General features: G+C 44.8%; 1 protein-coding gene across 5 annotated transcripts in view; it reads left to right on the forward strand.

Moving 5' to 3' along the window:
• Positions 1–13,017: 13,017 nt before the first annotated feature.
• NNT (nicotinamide nucleotide transhydrogenase) overlaps positions 13,018–18,091 on the forward strand; it is a 117,895-nt gene continuing 112,821 nt past the window's right edge. Inside the window, exon 1 of one of the 5 annotated variants that reach the window (XM_075541010.1) lies at positions 13,018–13,195. The gene's annotated coding sequence lies outside the window, so the exon portion shown is untranslated. Of the gene's footprint in view, positions 13,196–13,351; positions 13,470–13,535; positions 13,676–13,927; positions 13,949–18,091 lie in introns of those variants that run through there. The other 4 variants (XM_075541009.1, XM_075541012.1, XM_075541008.1 and 1 more) reach the window with 4 other exon arrangements.

Raw genomic sequence — 18,091 nt, forward strand, 5'->3', positions numbered from 1 at the left:
CGGTTCCCCTTTCTTCCCCACCTTCTCCTTCCCCTCCTGGTATCACTACTCTCATTATTGGTCCTGGGGGGTTTATCTGTCTTGGATTCCCTGTGTTTCCAGCTCTGATCTGTACCAGTGTATATCCTCTGGTCTAGTCAGAATTTTAAGGTAAAATTGGAATCATGATAGTGGGGGACAGGAAGTATTAAAGAACTAGAGGAAAGTTGTATGTTTCATCGTTGCTACCCGACTGGCTGGTCTCCTCCCTGAGACCCTTCTATGAGGGGATGTCCAGTTGCCTACAGATGGGTTTTGCATCTCCACTCCACTCTGCACTCCTCCTCATTCACAATGATATGATTTTTTGTTCTTTGATGCCTGATACCTGATCCTATCAACACCTCATGATCACACAGGCTGGTGTGCTTCTTCCATGTGGGTCTTGCTGCTTCTCAGCTAGATAGCTGCTTGTTTATCTTCAAGCCTGTAAGACCCCAGATGCTATATCTTTGGATAGTTGGGCACCATCAGCTTTCTTCACCACATTATGCACCTGATTTGTCTTCAGCAATCATGTCGGGAAGGTGAGCTTCTTGGAATGCCAGTTTAATAGAACAAAGTGTTCTTGCATTGAAGGAGTACTTGAGTAGAGGCCCAATGTCCATCGCCTACCTTAATACTAAACCTATAAATATATGCACATAGATCTATTTCCCCGTTGTCATATATAAATATATGCCTGTATTTAGATCTCTGAAAATGCCCTTTGCCTCCTAGTTCTTTCTTCTATTTCCCTTTAATTTCCTCTTGTCCCACTATCATGTTCAGCCTTCATTTGGGTTTCAGTAGTTCTTCTCGGTTACATTGCCTTTGATCAAGCCCTACCATGCCTCCTAGCCCTTACTGTCTAATGATTGAGTGCTCCACTATTAACTGAAAGTTGGCTATGTGAACCTACCTAAAAAGAGGAAGGCCTTTGATGAAATGGATTGATCCCAGGGGCTGCCACAATGGGCTCAAACATAACATGGACCAGACAGTGTTTCATTCTGTTGTGCACAGGGCCCTATGAATGGGAGCTGACTAACGGCACCTATCGACACAACCCTATCCGAGGTGCCTCCGCAGGCAGGCCTGATGATCTGCTTCTGAAAGATCCCAGCCTTGAAAACTGTAGGAGTGAAGTTTTACTCTGACACGTTGGTTGCCATGAGTCACAGCCAACAGAGCAGTGTTGAACAAGAACAACAGGAATAGAAAACCTCATCTTTTTCATGAGACGTGGCTGGTGGGTTTGAACTGCTAACCTTGTGGTTAGTATAGGCCACTATGCCACCATGGCTCCCAACTCCTCACACACAATCTGTCAATTTCTTCCTAAACGTCTCCTATCGCTGGTCCTTCTTTCAATCCCACAACCACCGCCTTAGTAGCCATTAAACAAATTTCACTGGGATTTCAGTAAAGATCACGCAGTAGGTCTTCCTGATTCTGGTTTCATCTATGTCACACATACTAACCTCACATGTTCACTTATTCTCAGTACTTAGAACAGTATTGGGCACATAGTTCTTTTTGTTAATTGCTGCTCAGTGGATGCTGCTCAGATAACTAGTTTGTTTCCTGGAACCAAGTCCACATTTACCAAGTCAATTTGCGATGGTAGCTGGAGTATCTAAATTTGCATATTGAGATAAACAATAATAATCGCTAATATTTAACATCACAAAACTTTGTAATGGCACTACGGGCTGAGCATTGGGCTACTAACTGCAAGGTCTCCATGGACGAAAGATGAGGTTGTCTGCTCTGATAGAGATTTACAGTCTCAGAAACTCTACCGATGGCCATGGTTATTTCTTTATTTTGCTTCAAAAGAAATGCATTTGGAATGTTCTTTAGGAACAAGGATGGCATGACTTCTCAGACATATGTTGGACGTATTATCAGGAAGGACAAGTCCTTTGTCAGAGAAAAAGAGGAAGAGTCTCAGGGAGCTGGTTTGGGAAAGTAGCTGCAACAATGGACTCACACGTAGGAAAAGACTGGGGAAGGCACAGGACTGGGCCGCACATTTCATTCTGTTGTGCAGAGGGGTGTCTGTGAGTTGAAACCGACTCGACTTGACAACATCTAACAAGAACAACAGTAATGTTCCAAGTAAATACTTTACATGGATTATCTCGTGCAATTATTTTCTTTAATCTTCAAAACAATTTTATGAGATAGGTTCTGTTATTTACTCCACCTTATCGATGAAAACACTGACATTCAAAGAAATGAATTAACTCACCTAAAATCATATAAAGAGTGAGCAAATCCAATTTTTCCAAGTCCACCATACACTTTATCTTTAGAATGATTGGATCAGGCAGATGCAAACATTTTTTTGAGTCACATGTCTCACTAAAAGTTAGCAAATTCGCACTCAAGTGTTCTGAGTGATGAGAAAAAGTATAGATCTCTGAGTGCTTCTTGGCACAAGAGTTGGTTGGGATTGGGGTGGTGGTACTCTAGGACAGACTGTAATTGTTTGATGAACAAATAGGTGGTTAGGAAGTGTAGGAAGCATTGGACAGCCAGCCACAAGGTTGGAAATTCAAGCCTACCAGCTGCTCCATGAGAGAAAGACTAGGCTGTCTGCTCCCATAAAGCAACCTGAACAGGGTTCTATGAGTCTGAATTCTGGTAGGTTTGGTTTGGTTTTAGGATGCGTAGCTAGTCAGTGTAGAAAGTCTTGTCCATGGAATTAATGGGAAATACAGGACTGGCTTTAGGGCAAGTATATTAAAGATGTTTTAATTATGGTGTTTTTATTTTTTATTATTAATTTTTATATTATTATTATATTTTCTTATTACAGTGTTTTGTTTGTCTTTTAAGATGGGAGAAATAGGAGCATGTTAGAATTCGATAAGACAAGGTAGGGAGAAAACATTGAGGAAAAAAAAAAAGAAACTCGACGCAGGTCAAAGAGGTGGCAGGTCAGAGAGTGGAGTACTAGCAATGGGGATGATTTGGGGCAGTGTGCATTACTGCCCTAAGAAACAGAAGCAGGCACAGATAAGTTGTAGGAGGGAGGGTGTGTTGTAAAATGAGGATGGTTTCTACTTACCAAACTTGACCAATGGTCACCGTGGGTGAAGGAGGGAGAGTTGTTGCTTAGGGGACATTGAGTTTATGTGAATGATGGTGGAATCAATTGGAAAAGGATATCAATAATACTGTGCAACACAAACAGTATAACCCACGGCACTGAATTATACATGTAGAAGTTGTCTTGGCAAAGAGAGAGAGGTGGTTTTGATGCTGTCAGTAAAATAGGACATGTCTTTGCTAAAAAGGAGGGTGGGGGGCTTAGAAGGTAGAGCTAGAGGGAAGTGGCAACTGTAGAAGAAACTGGTCTGAAGACTGAATGGGAGGGGGGTACTCATAAGAGGCGGGTTGAGTGGTGTAAAATCCACCAGGAATTTATAAGGGCAACACTCTGGACACTTTTGTGATTTTTCTCTAGAAACTCTTGACAGCTTGATGTCAGTACTGAGAAGCTTGCTGGTGGAAGTGTAATTTTGTTATGCAGTTAAGGGAGAAAGATAATGACAAGAGGAGCTGAGAAACCGTTCCTGGTATCTGTTAGAAAAAAAAAAGGGCGGGGGTTGAAGACAGAAGATAGATGATACGTTTAAAGGAAAGGGGTTGGGTCAAGAGGAGATCTGAGAGTAAAACACAAGTATTGCTACTAGGGTCCAAGTTCATACGGGCATGTGTTTATTCCAAACAGTTTGTGGTTAAGCTCTGCAATCAGTGGATGGCTGCATGCAGTTCTTTCGATACTCCATTGAATTAGGATGCTTCAGAAAAATAAGATACATTGTGTGTCACGAAAAAATGATTTTGAGGTAAGAGTTGATACCAAAATTTTAACAAAATTCAAGTGAACAGTTTCCTGAATCATGGAAGCTTTACAATACATTTACAGATAACCACATAACGACAGATCAAGCACCTGAGGAAACATCAGGAAGTGCTCAGGTGAGCCAAGAGAGGGATTAGTCAACCTCAACGAAGGAATACATTGCGGCTGAGTCCAGAAATGTGGAAGAAGACCATGGAGTTAACATTGATGTGATAAGTACTGATGTTGGCATCTCACATGCTATGGCATTTACCATTTAATGAAATTGGCTCAAACGTAAGAACAATAGTGAGGATGTGAGGATGGTGGAGGACGGGGGTTGGGGGTGGCAGCAGTGTTTCAAGGCTTTGAATCAGAACCAACTCAATGGCACCTAAGAACAACAACTTTAAGGGAAAATTTCGACAACAGCAAGCTTTTGACTTGATGAGTGCCTTAGCACTGTGAGATGATCAGTGAGATGCCACGCTCTTTCCATGAGCCTTTTAAGCAAGTTTGAAGCAATGAAGATAATGTTATGGAACCAATTGTAACCAGGGAGGAGTCTTGGATATACCAACCTGATCCAGCGACCAGGGTCTCATCAAAACAGTGGCTTCAAGGGATCTTCTGGGCCAGTTCAATGTAAGGCTGAGAGGTCGGCTCAGAAGGTTATGGTGACTTTTTGGAGGGTCTCAAAAGGGGCTATCTTGATATATTTTCTCCAAGGACACAGGACTGTCACTGGGGCTTATTCTGAAGAAGACTGAAGAAAATTGAAAACTGCACTGGAGAGAACAGGCCAGGAAAGTTGCACCGAGAATATTATTTTCCAGTATAATAATGTGTCTTCTCACCCTTCAAGGGTAGCAGGAGCTGTCCTAAGAGAATCGCACTGGGAATCTTACCTTTTCACCTCACAGCTCTAACTTTGCCCCATCTGAATTCTTTTTGGTCCCAAAACTAAAAGAAAACATTTCAGGGGAACATGATAGGAATCTTTCAAGGAGGCCCAAACTGACATTTGGAAGTGATGTATCTAGAAGAGCACAGAAGTTTTCAGGGCACAGTGGTTGTTGCTAGGTGTCATCCAGTTGACTTGACCAGACATGTTTGGTCCAGGGCCACCTTCCCAATTGTTATGCTTGAGTCCATTGTTGCAATCATTGGTCAATCCATCTACTTAAGGGTCTTCCTCCACCCTCCACTCCCCTTTGACCCACTACTACTTTGCCAACCCTGATGCACTTCTCTACGGACTGGTCGCTCCTGATAATGTGCACGAGATAAAGTCCATCCTTGTTTCTAAGAAGCATTCTGACGGACTCTTTTCCGAGACAGATGTTTTCTTTCTTTTGGAAATCCACAATACTTTCTTTATTCTTAACCAACACCATAATTCAACATATGAAGCAATTGAAAATATCATGGTGTGAGTCTGACACACCTAAGTCCTCAAAAAATGTCTTCTTCAGCAGATTTGCGTAATAGAACACATTTGTTTCCACATTTGACTTTTTGACCGCTACTTCCATGAGCACTGATGGTGGATCACCAGCAGCTTCAACTAACCAACCCTAATGATACCACGAGGCTTCTGGGAGGAGGTCTTGTCTCAGCTGAAATGAAGTTTTTTAGACATTATCCAGGCAAATTAATGGGGAGGGAACATGAGGGATCCTCCTGATGTACATAGAGAAATCTCTCTTTCTCATTTTATGTAAGGTGCAGTGTTTTCTTTGCTACATCTACTTCTAAGTGTCTTAGTGTCTCCTGGCAGCGTAGTCTCTTCCCCACCATTAGTCACTGAATTGAGAACCAGAAGATCAGCTCTCTCTCTTTGAAGTTTATTTTACAGATTTTATTGACTTATATTTCCCATATCATAAAATTCAATGGTTTAAACACGCTAAAAAGAGTTATGTAATCACAACAATTTTAGAACATTTTCTTCATTCTTGTATTCATTATTATTAGCTCCATATTTCCCCCCAGCCTCCCTGCTATAGCCCTAATAAACTATTCTAGCTATTGTCACTGTAGATTTACCTATCTTGGATTTCATATAAAGAAAAATATGCAATCCCCAACAACAATAACGAAATAAAACACAAGTAACTTTAATCCAAAAGAAAGCACAAAATAGCAAAAACTAGAACAGATTTTAAAAGTGCCAAAAGGAGAACAAACGCTAAGGGGCTGGATTTGTACCTCACTACATCTGCATTAACTCATTTTCTAATGCACTGTTCGACCCAAGGCTTGTCACATCCTCGGTCAATGGTCAGAAGCGATTCTCCAGAGACTTTATCCACAAGAGGGCGATTCCAATGGAGTTTCAGCTTTCACTGTTATCCACAGCTGTCTGCAAACCAGGTGCTCAGAATTTAAGCTTCTAGTACAGTTCCTTCCTCTTGTCTTGGATTTTATTACTTACGATCCTTATATAACACAGGCTGGCATGCTGCTTCAGTGTGGGCTTAGCTGTCACCTCATTTAGATGGCTGCTTGTTTTAAGACCAACCTTTAAGACAGTGGTTCTCAACCAGTGGGTCATGGCCCCTTGGGGGTGTGTGTGTCGAATGATCCTTTCATAGGGGTCGCCCGATTCACAACAGTAGCAAAATTACAGTTATGAAGTAGCAACACAAATAATTTTATGGTGGGGGTCACCACCACATGAGGGACTGTATTCATGGGTCACGGTATTAGGAAGGTTGAGAACCACTGCTTTCAGATCTCAGATGCCATTTTCTCTGATAGCTGGTCACCCTCTGATTTCTTCACCACACTTTCAGCTTTCTCTCTCATGAGTGTGACCTTAGCTCAATTAACCTTAAGTGACAGTTCTTTGCGGTGAAACCAGAATAACAATCCTTACTTCAGAGTTATTTAAGTGGTCAAATATAATGAATGTGAAAGTACTTTTACCTAGAAAATCTTATACAAATGTTAGCTATTTTTACTGTCTTTATGGTAGTGTGCCTTATCCTTTTACACTCCTGAGGCCATTGTTGAGATTAAGAAACAAAGAATCCTCAAGTGTATGGATTTATAGGTAATTTGCTGGTCTGCTAAATTTAAAACGTTGGCAGTTCAAACCTACCCAGCTGCTCTGCAGCAGTAAAGACCGCTGTCTAGCTTACCGTCCAGGGAAAAAGCCCGAGCAAAACCCAACCTTATGAGGTTGCCGTGAATTAGAATCAACACGGGGGCAATTAACAACAACAAGTTTAAGCTGGGCAATTAATTGCTCCCTGAAGTGACTTAAAAGCTCAAGCTAATGCTCTAAATTAATATGATTAGTTCTCTTCTCAGTTGCCACCACAGAGGGGTGTGGCAGCTGCCCTTGCACCTAGCAGTCAATAGAATGAGCAATGGACTCCTTGGGCACCTGGCCCTTCCAGGAATAAAAAGAGCAGCAGCAAGAGAAATTGCCAATGAGCAGGCCAAAGAAATATCGGAAGCACTGAATGAAAATGAGGTGGTGGTGGTAGGGATTGTGCGGCAAGAACTTAAAAAAAACAACTCTATCCTCAAATTCAAGATAGTCTCCTGACTGATTAACATTTGCTTGCTTTACTGTAGAAAAGTGTCCATGTTAGACAGGGTTCTCTAGAGAGATAAAACTAGATTGCAGATAATTTTATCTATATATTCATAAAGATAGATAGATATATAACACAAGAAATGAACTATTAAATTATATACAGAAATATATATATATATGAACAGTTAAATTATAAAGCAATACAAATCGCTCAGTACAACTCACTCCCGTGAGAGAGCTGTGAGACACTGGCAGTCCTTCAAGTCTTGAGGGACGCCCATTAGTCCTCTGTAGAGAGAGCTAGGCTATTATCAGCACAGGCAGCAAACAGCAAGGCAGGTCACCAACTGTCAGCCAGGTCACCAACCGTCAGTCCCCAGCTCCAGAGATGTACATTCCAATCGTGTGATCTTAAAGGGACCTCAACTTACAGCGACACAGTCCACCGGCTTTGCGTCCCATAGGTAGTGTAGCCTGTAAATTGAGGCACAGAACAAGCAAGGCAGCCACACACCGGTCCGATGATCAAAGAGCGAGAGACAAGAAAGGCGAGGCTCACCGAGCCACTTATCTCTCTGCCTTTCAATTAATCCCACTTGTGTTTATCAGCCAGGCTGGCACAATAAACTAACTATCTCAGTGTCACTGATAAATAATCTCATTGAATTCTTTTCCTCTTCATGCTCAAGCTCATTGGACAGACTTCATTCCACAGAAAAAGAGACATGCAATGAGATGGATTTAATGCTACTTTCATTCCTTAAAGGAGCCCTGGTGGCATACATGTTGGATTCCTCGCCCCAGGGTCCATGGTACGGACCTACCAGCCACTGCACTGGAGAAAAAGGAGGCTTCTGCTTGGAAACCCACAGAGATGGTGCCCCTCTGTCCTATGGTATTCCTGAGTCAGATGGACTTGAGGGCAGTTAGCGGAGTTGAGTTAATTCTTTAAAGCAGCCTTGCAGGTGCTGTGGTGTAAATGTTGACTGCTAACTGCAAGGTCAGTGGTTCAAATTACTAGCAGTTTCTTGGGAGGAAGATGAGGCTCTCTGCGTCCTTAAAGATCTACGTCTTTGGAAACCCTGGATAGGGTCACCGTGCTTTGGAATCGACTTGATGGTTTATGCGTTAGACTTTGGGGGTGGAGAGACGTTATCAGCATACTGAAATGTTATTAGGTGCTGTGGAGTTGAGGCTGACTCACAGTGGCCCTACAGGGTTTTCTGTGCTGTAATCTTTATAGGAACAGATTACCAGGTTTTTTCTCCTGCAGAGTTGCCAGGTAGATTGGAACACCCAACCTTTGGTTAGCAGCTGAGCTCATAGAACCTTGGCACTACCTGGGCTCCTTATAATGTGATAGTTAATGTAATTGCTTTCAAGTTTTTAATGAAAACATTAAATATTACAATTAATTGAAAGAATTTTATCTAATCACATATACATATGACTACCAGCGAGGCTAATCATCTCTTTAATTAAACATTTTATTTAAAAATAATTATAAACTCATATACAACGATAAGAAATAACACAGTGATGCTTACACTCTTATACCAGTTCCCCCCAGTGGTCACAATAAAACCCACTGCTGTGAAGACGATTTTGATTCCAACAATCCATATTGACCCCATATTTCCTTTGTAAAGTGAATATTGGTAAACCCAACTCCTCTACTTCCACAAAATAAAAACAAACTTCTTCATTTTGCGACGTTTAAACCCATAGAACCTTTACATGGATTCGAACATACCAGCCATCTGTTGCAGGGGGCGGCCCAGTGCATTGCAGAGGGCTTAGCAGCATTTCTGGCCTCTAGTCATTAGAGTGGATCAGGAGGCAGTTGTGCACAAGGAAAAGGGGAATAATGCATGATCTAAAATCAGGAAAGGTGTGTGTCAGGGCAGTATCCTCTGACCATAATTGTTCAAGCTGTATGTGGAACAAATCATCAGAGAAGCCGGCTTATATGCAGAATGTAGTATCAGGATTAGAGGAAGGCTTATTAGCAACCTGTGATATGCAGAGGACATAATCTTACTTGCTGAAAGCGAGAAGGACTTGAAACACGTGCTGATGAAGATCAAGGACTGCAGCCTTCAGTATGGATCACAACTCAGTGTGAAGATAACTGACATCCTCACAAGGGGACCAATAGGTTACATCATGATCAACAGAGAAAAGATTAAGGTTGCCAAGTATCCACAATCAATGCTCTTGGAAGCAGTCGTCAAGAGATTTAACAATGCATTTTATTGGGTAAATCTGTCGCCCTAGACCAGCAGTTCTCAACCTGTGGGTTGCGACCCCTTTGAGGGTCGAAGGACCCTTTCATAGGGGTCGCCAAGGCTCCTTAGGAATGGAGACACCACTCCTCTATCCGTCTCCAGGTGGGTCCACCCACATGCAGATACACCCACATATGCGTACCCAGAGTGAAGACTGTTACCCATGCTACACCATGCTGCAAGACAAAATTTCATGTATTTGTAATTAGAAATAAATATTTCACAATATATAATTACATATTGTTTTGTGATTAATCATTATGCTTTCATTATGTTCAATTTGTAACAATGAAAATACATCTTGCATATGACATATTTACATTACGATTTATAACAGTAGCAAAATTACAGTTATGAAGTAGCAAGGATAATAATTTTATGGTTGGGGTCACTACAACATGGGGGTCTTGGCATTAGGAAGGTTGAGAACCACTGCCCAAGACCTTTTTTAAAGTGTTAAAAAGCAAAGAGGTTGCGTTGAGGACTAAGGTGCTCCTGACCCATGCCATGCTCTTTTCAGTCACCTCCTATGTATGTGAAAGTTGGACATTGAGTAAAAAATTGACCTAAGAAGAATTCATGCATTAAAATTATAATGCTGGTGAAGAATATTGAAAATACCATGGACTGCCAAGAAAGCAAACAAGTCTATCTTGGAAGTACAGTTAGAATGCTCCTTATGGGCAAGAATGGAGAGACTTCTCATGTACATGGAACATGTGATCAGAAGAGACCAGTTCCTGGAAGGAACATCATGCTTGGTAAAGTAGAGGAGCAGAAGTACATCAGCCTGTGTGATCTAAGGATTGGAAATAATAAAACCAAATCTGAAGGAGGGAACAGTATCAGAACTTAAGTTCTAAATACCCATGTGTTAGTCTGGGTAGACTAGAGAAACGAATTCATAGAAACTCATATGTGAATAAGAGGTTTATACAGAGAGCAGTTGAATATTGAGAAAATGTCCCAGCCCAGTCCAGATATCAAGTCCCTAAGTCCAATATTAGTCCATATAGCCAATACCAATCTATAAAGTCCTCTTCAGACTCACAAAATACATGCAATGATGCCGAATGCAAGATGACCACAGGCCAGTAGGCAGAGAGTCTTTAGATCCGTGGGGGGTTGTGAACATCTCAGTACTGGCAGGGGTTTCCACATGGCTTCTCCAGTTCCCAGGGTGCGGGTCTCTCAGCGTAGTGCCATGTGTCTGGTCAGTAGAGTGGCTCCAAGGCAGGGAGTGAAGAGAGTGAGTCTGTCTCCTGCCTCCAAGGAGGAAATACCAGAGTTCCCAGAATTCTTAGGAGAAGGCCTTGCCCACACAGACGCCTCATTGTCTATGGCCTTTTTGACAGACTAGACTCCACCTGTTCATAATGTCCCAGCAAATCCATCCAGGTCAGGAGGTGGGTAATTCAGTTTCATCATTATTTTTATGCATATCATTATATTGTATGTACTAAAGTTTATTTAAACATTTTCCCACTGATAAGCATGGTGAATAGTGCCGAGGTTAACATGGTATGCACATATCTGCTTGCATTCCATTCCGTATTTCTTTAGGGGATATACCAAGTAGAGGGTGTGCTGGGTCGTAAAGTATTTCTCTTCCTGATTGGGGAAGTGCTATAATGCTTTCCGTAGTAGTGTATGAGGGTCCAATTTCTCCAAACCCTCTGCAGCATTTCTGATGTTCTGTTTTTCGATCTTTGCTATCGATGCTGGGTGGATTGTTGCTTTGATTGGCATTACTCAAATTGATTTCAAGCATTTCTTCATGTTTGCTGGCCGCTTGAATGGCTCCTTTGGTGAACTCTTCATGTCTTCTCCCTACTTTTAAATTGGATAATTCATCTTTTTCTTGTTAAAGTATTGCAGTTTTGTACAGATTTTAGAAACTAGTTCTTTGATATATCACTACCAAAAATCATGGTGTGAGTTCTCTTTATTCCTTTGGTTTAAGTTTTTTGAATCATGTGCCTCATTTATTTTTTTTAACAATTTATTAGGGGCTCATACAACTCTTATCACAGTCCATACATATACATACATCAATTGTATAAAGCACATCTGTACATTCTTTGCCCTAATAATTTTTTTCTCTTTTCTTTTTTTACATTTTATTAGGGACTCATACAACTCTTATCACAATCCATACATATACATACATCAATTGTATAAAGCACATCCATACATTCCCTGCCCCAATCATTCTCAAAGCATTTGCTCTCCACTTAAGCCCTTTCCATCAGGTCCTCTTTTTTTCCCCTCCCTCCCCTCTCCCCCCTCCCTCATGTGCCCTTGATAATTTGTACATCGTTATTTTGTCATATCTTGCCCTATCCGGAGTCTCCCCTCCTCCCCTTCTCTGCTGTCCCTCTCCCAGGGAAGAGGTCACATGTGGATCCTTGTAATCAGTTCCCCCTTTCTAACCCACTCACCCTCCACTCTCCCAGCATCGCCCCTCACACCCTTGGTCATGTGCCTCATTTATAAGAAGTCCCAGTCATCTATTTTGCCTTCTGTCTGTGTGTATTTTTTATGTTTGATTGAGTGCTTATTATGCCTGGAACTAGGGCTTCTAATTTTGCCGCCCTTTTTTCCTTGATGATCCCTATAGTTCTGGGCTTTATGTCTAAGTCTTTAATCTATATTGAGTTCCCCTTTCAACATGCCGTGAGGTAGGTAGGAGTCCTGCTTCATTCTCAAATGGAAATTCAATTTGGCCAGCACCATTTGTGGAACAGATTCTTTCTTCTCCTCATTTAATGCTATTTTGGCCTATTCTCGAAAATCAGTTGTCTATAGTTGGATGGATTTATTTTTGGCTTCTCCATTCTGCTCTATTGATCTAGGTACCGGTATCAGGCTATTTTGAGTAACGTGGTTGTGTGGTAGGGGGTGGTGGTGGTGGTGGTGGTGGTGGTGGTGTGTGTGTGTGTGTGTGTGTGTGTATTTGTGTGTGGTGTGCGTGGTAGGTTTTGAGGTAGTACTCCTCCCACTTTTAATCAGAAGACACCTGTAGACTATGTAACACAACTATGTGAACAGAACATTACTTCTGCAACTGAAAACCAAACCAAGTGCCCTTGGTAGAGTCAGACTGCAGGACAGAGTGGGACTGACCCTTAGCGTTTCTGAGGCTGTCAATCTTTACAGGAGTATTTCCCCCAGTCCCCGGAGTCCTTCTCATTCTGCAGTTGCAGTCCGCTTGGGCCTGGCCGGCAAGTTTAGGTTCCACCCGTTGTGCTTTCTTGCCCTTGCCTATTAATACCCACAAGGGCACGGGGCTTCCTCCAGCCAGGCTCCAGAAAGCCGGAGGGCAGCGCGGCAGATGGGTGTGAATGTTCGAGCCTCCAGCGCGAGTCCCCGGGATTTAACTCCTCCTCTCGGCCCGGCCCTGCCCGTCGCCTCTCCGCGCTCCCCGGGGTGTTCTCCCGCTGCGGGCGCTCGGAGTTTTCCTAGAGAGCGACCAGGCAGGTACTCGGCGCGGCGCTCGGCTGCCCACTGGCTGGCTCGGCCGGGCCGGCCAGGCCGCTGCCCTGGGTCCCCGCGCGGGCGGGCGGGCGGGCGAGGGCAAAGGCGGCCGCGGGCTCAGGTTTGATTGGCACGGACGCGCCCGGGGGAAGCGGGAGGCGGGCGGCGGGGCAGACAAAGAGGCTGCAGCCGCCGCGGGGCGCGGGCCAGGGCGCCTGAGGGAACGGGTTCTCCGCTCCGGCCGACGTGGCGGGACCGCTGGTTCGCCGGAGCGACGGTGGGCGGGCGGAGGGCCCGGTGGCCGGAGGGGCCGGCGGGGAAGGGGCGCGGGGCGGTGGGGGGAGGGGGCGGGGGGCGGCGCCGTCACGTGGCGCCCGCCGCTGGGTTCGCGCTCTTCTTCCGGGTTGGTGGCCCCGCGCCGTGGGGCGGGAGCCTGGGTCCGCCAGCGCGGGGACCCCTCGCGGCCGCGGCCTCCGGAACCAGGTGAGCGGCGGGGCGCGGGCGGCCGGGGAGCCCGCCGGGGCCGCGGCAGAGGGGGGCGCGCCGCGCGGGAAGGGGCGCGGGGCGGCCGCCCCAGCGGGGGAGCACGGTCAAGGTGCTTCAGGGGGCGGGTCGGTCGCGCCGGCCGCAGGCCGTGGGCGCCTCCTGCGCGCGCGGGGCCGCCGTGGGGGTCGGCAGTCGGCTGGTGGCGTTGGTGAGGAAGGAGAACCGTGCCTCCGAGGCCCCTTCTCGGGCTCCGGTTGGGGCGACGTGGAAGTGAGTGGGGGGCGGGGAGGGCTCGGGAACTAGGTCCCGGAGGGGGCAGCCGTGCAGGTGCCGATGTGGGGGCGGGGGGCTGGTAGCTATGCGGGGCGCTGGCGTTGTGCCGGGTCATTTCAGTTTGCAAGATGAGGGAGGGAGGTCATAAGGGACTCTTCGTTTTGGGGTACGTCCAGAGGGCAGTGCTTGGGCGTCGCGGCATTCGGGGTGAGTGCCGATCGGGAGGGTGGCGGGGGAGAGAAACGTGTTGCGCGTAGGTTGGGGTGGTCTGTGCTGGGGCGCCTGCCGGGAGCTGGGCGGCCGGGCGAAGGGGAGAGGCAGCTTTGGGGGCGGCCTGGACAGTGCAGATGCAAACCGCGGAGAGGAATGATTATTATGCAGCTTCAGTCACTCGGCTTCCCCGGGAGGTTATAAATAGCGGTCCCGTGCAGCTGCCAGGGGGGTGGTGGAGGGAGGGGCGGCACCCGTGGCAGGGACTGTGGCACCAGCGGCTTTGGGCGAGGGCATTGCGCCTGCCTTTCAGAACTTCTGTAGGTTATTGTGTCCCCGTTGGTATGTCGCATGCTCAGAGCATGACCTGTTTATGCTTGCAGGCGTCCTTTATTCGCCCGATGGTGCCGGGCAATCGACAAGCGATTCATTTGTCCAGAGTCTTGGGGTTACAACTTACTCGGAGCAGTGGGGCTTCAGTGCCTACTTTTACATTTTATTTAAATTGCATCCTCCCTTTTTCTCTGGTACTCGTTTTTCCCGTGCAAACCTCAGCTTAAAAAAATAAATAAATCAGTTTGGGATGACCTATTAATTGATATGCGGAGGCTGTTCACTCACCTTTACTGATGCAATCAGTTTTCCATGAGGCTACTCAGACGTTTCCTTTCCAAAGGAATTTACCTGAAGCTCCTTGGGGAATTGATTACAGTAGGTTCCTCTGCCTTTGAGTTATCTGATCCTAGTAATGCATTTAGCCAGTCAATAAATACGTGTTGACTTTTATTTTGTGCAAAGCACTGGGCCAGAGGTAATACCAGAATGAGAAAGAATAAAAACTAACAAGGATGTTGTGTCCTTCCACTGTTAAAGAGAATTTATATATACACATCATTTCCACAAGGACCCTGCCACAGTAGGCGTTGTAATTCTCACCGTTTTAAAGATGAGGAAATCAGGTACGGAGAAGGTAAGTGACTTACCAAGGTCACAGATAGTAAGTTGCCCAGTCAACGAGGCTTCCAGCCCCAACTGGCCCTGAAGGTCACTATTCTAGTTTCTGTGGTATCCTTCCCACTCTAGGTGAGGTGAGCATTCTCAAGGATTTTACTGTTGTTGTTTTTTAAATCATTTGATTGGTTTGTACAATTTTACTGTTAAATAAGGGAAGGTAGTTACCTAAGTCACACCCAAAACTAAACCCCTTGATTTTGATTCAAGGCTTCCCACGCGTGTCAGAATAGAACTGTGCACTATAGGGGTTGCAAGGACTGCCTTTGTGGTAACAGCTCTGCATGCCTTTCCAGATGCCTCTGAATGGACCGGGATACCATTCTTTCAGTCAGCTGCCACACTTTCAGCTAGCTGCGGAGGTTCTTAACTATTTTCTCCCCAAGGATTCTTATTTACCTAATTAACTTGCCACACGAATGCCATACTGCTATTCTGGGTTTTTTTCCTTCCGTATCCTAATTTTAGTTTTAAAGTTCCTATCTTAATTTTGAGTTACAAAGTTTTCCCCTATTGCTTCCAAGCCATTGAAGCCCAGGGATGATGAAACAGCAGAGCACTTTAGTGAAGATACGGGAAACGCAGCAATTAAGATGCAGGACTATCCTTGGTATAAACACGGATCTGCCAGTAATATGATGGTTCTGAGATTCTCTAAATAACTTTCAGGACCCTTTTATTTGTCTCAGTGATGTGGACTCTTCCTGCCAGTAAACTACCCCTTGACCACTGCTTCCTCTATAGCTTGAATCAAGTGGACTTTTGGGGGGAGAATTTGCCCCTGAAAGATTTTGGCTAATTGATGTATGAATGCCTTGCCAGGGATCTGCTTAGCATCAAATTTTCAATTTTCCAGGTAGGGAAGGCCAACTTTCCAGGCCACGGGTCACGGTTTAGGACTTGAACTGTAAAGCATTGTAAAAGCTCATCTAATCAGGAAAATTTTAGAGCTGAGAGGGGCTCTTGAAACCTGCTCTCCTAACCTCCTTTTATGGATGAACAGACTATGGCTCTGAGAGGTTCAGGTCTCATGGAGTGAGTGGTAGACTTGACAGAAGACAGATCATAGCCACATTGTTTTACTGATGATGTCTGGGTCACGCTTGTCTGTCCTGGGAGACCTGTATTTTTCGGGAGTTTGGATAACCCAGAAGAGAAACTAGGGTAGGTGGGAAGGTTGGGAAGGACTAGACCATTCAGTAATGGTCAGAAAAGATTACCTTGAAGGCAGGAATTATATTTCACATAACTTTCTTTCTCATTGAGCTATGGTGACATAATGGTTACATGTTAGGCTGCAGTCCACAAGGCCGGCAGTTCCATACCACCAGCCACTCTATGGGAGAAAGATGGGGCTTTCTTCTCCCATAACGAGTTACATTCTCAGAAGCTCAGAGGGGTAGTTCTGTCCTGTCCTATTGGGTCATGATGAGTTGGCATTGACTCGAGAGCACCGAGATTTGTGTCTTCCTCAGTTCTTGCATACAAGGTGTTGAATGTGTGGGTTTTTAACTCAGCCAGGAGTCATCCAAAAAGTGACCACTGTATGACTGAGGAGTGAGTTTTGGGAACTCTGGGCTGCTTTGGGCTCGGAATGAAATAGCATGGCTTAGAAATACTTTAAAAAGGCAATGCTATTCAAATAAGAAAGGACGATATAATTTTTCATATTGCATTCCTGAACATATCTTGCAAGCTCCTTCTTCCGTAGTCTCCCCCCCGCACCCCCCGTGTTCTCTGTCTTGATTGTTTTTCTTGCCTGTTTTCTGGGGCTCTCCCAGAGGACACCATCTCCTCTGATCCCTTGCCTCCAAACTCCAAGTGTTGAGACCTATTTCAGGTTGGTTCTGTAGATGCTCCAAGTGGCTGTGCCTCAGAGGCCCCTTTGACTGACTTGTTGAATTAAAGGGCATTTTAAAAATAAGCCCCAGCTGGATTGAGAAGGAAACCCTGGTGGCATAGTGGTTGCTGACCACACGGTTAGTAGTTCAGATCCGCCAGTTGCTCCTCAGGAAGATGGGGGTATCTATCTATACCCATAAAGAGTTATAGTCTCAGACCTTTGGGGGCAGTTCTACTGTACGATCGCAATGAGCCAGAATTGACTCAATGGCAGTGAGTTTGGTTTATTTTGGATAGAGAATTTCCATTACTAATGCTGCTGTCTGCTATTTGCAAGAAGTTACTTCTGGGTCGAGATGGTAGCATTCTGAAATAGACCTTTTTAATCTCCAGAGACTGGGAGTGTTCATGGAGCTTGCTTGGAGCAGGACCGGGGCCCAGCACAGCTCTTCATGATGGGCAAAGTCTAATGGTCTTGTTGGTGGAATTAGCTTGACTCATGAGTCTGAGATTGCCTTCTTCACACCTTTGAAGGAAGGATGAAGTGTTAACACCAAAGCCACCCAGACAGATAGAGTTGCAATAGGTAGAGAGCCACTTGACCAGAGTTTCCAGTTATGATCATGTCTGCAAACAGAAGTCTAATGTGAGAGACCATGGAATGAGAGAGGGAAGGTGTTTGTGTGTGTGTATGGTAAAGTCATATCCTGTGGGTATGTAGTTTTCTTAAGATATATGCTTGACAATATGAATTTTTAAAAGCTTTTGGTTGTGAATTGAGTGAAGAGATACAGAGCAGATCAGTTTTATTTTTTTCTCCAACAGTTTTATTGCCATGTAATTTACATTTCATATAATTCAATAGTTCATTCATATCACCCAGAACTGAACAGTAATCCCCACATCAATTTTAGAGCATTCCCCCGCCCCATGGTTAAATCACCTTTAAGATGATTTATGCACTCACGGTCCATTCTAGTTTTCCCTGTCTGCTCTCATCTTCATTATTTACTCCCGAAATCCCCTTCCCCACCCTGTCAACAAACCCCCTTCCTGTATTCCCTATATCCCCTTGTA

Source organism: Tenrec ecaudatus, chromosome 2, assembly GCF_050624435.1.
Source record: "Tenrec ecaudatus isolate mTenEca1 chromosome 2, mTenEca1.hap1, whole genome shotgun sequence".
NCBI classification, from domain to species: Eukaryota; Metazoa; Chordata; class Mammalia; order Afrosoricida; family Tenrecidae; genus Tenrec; species Tenrec ecaudatus.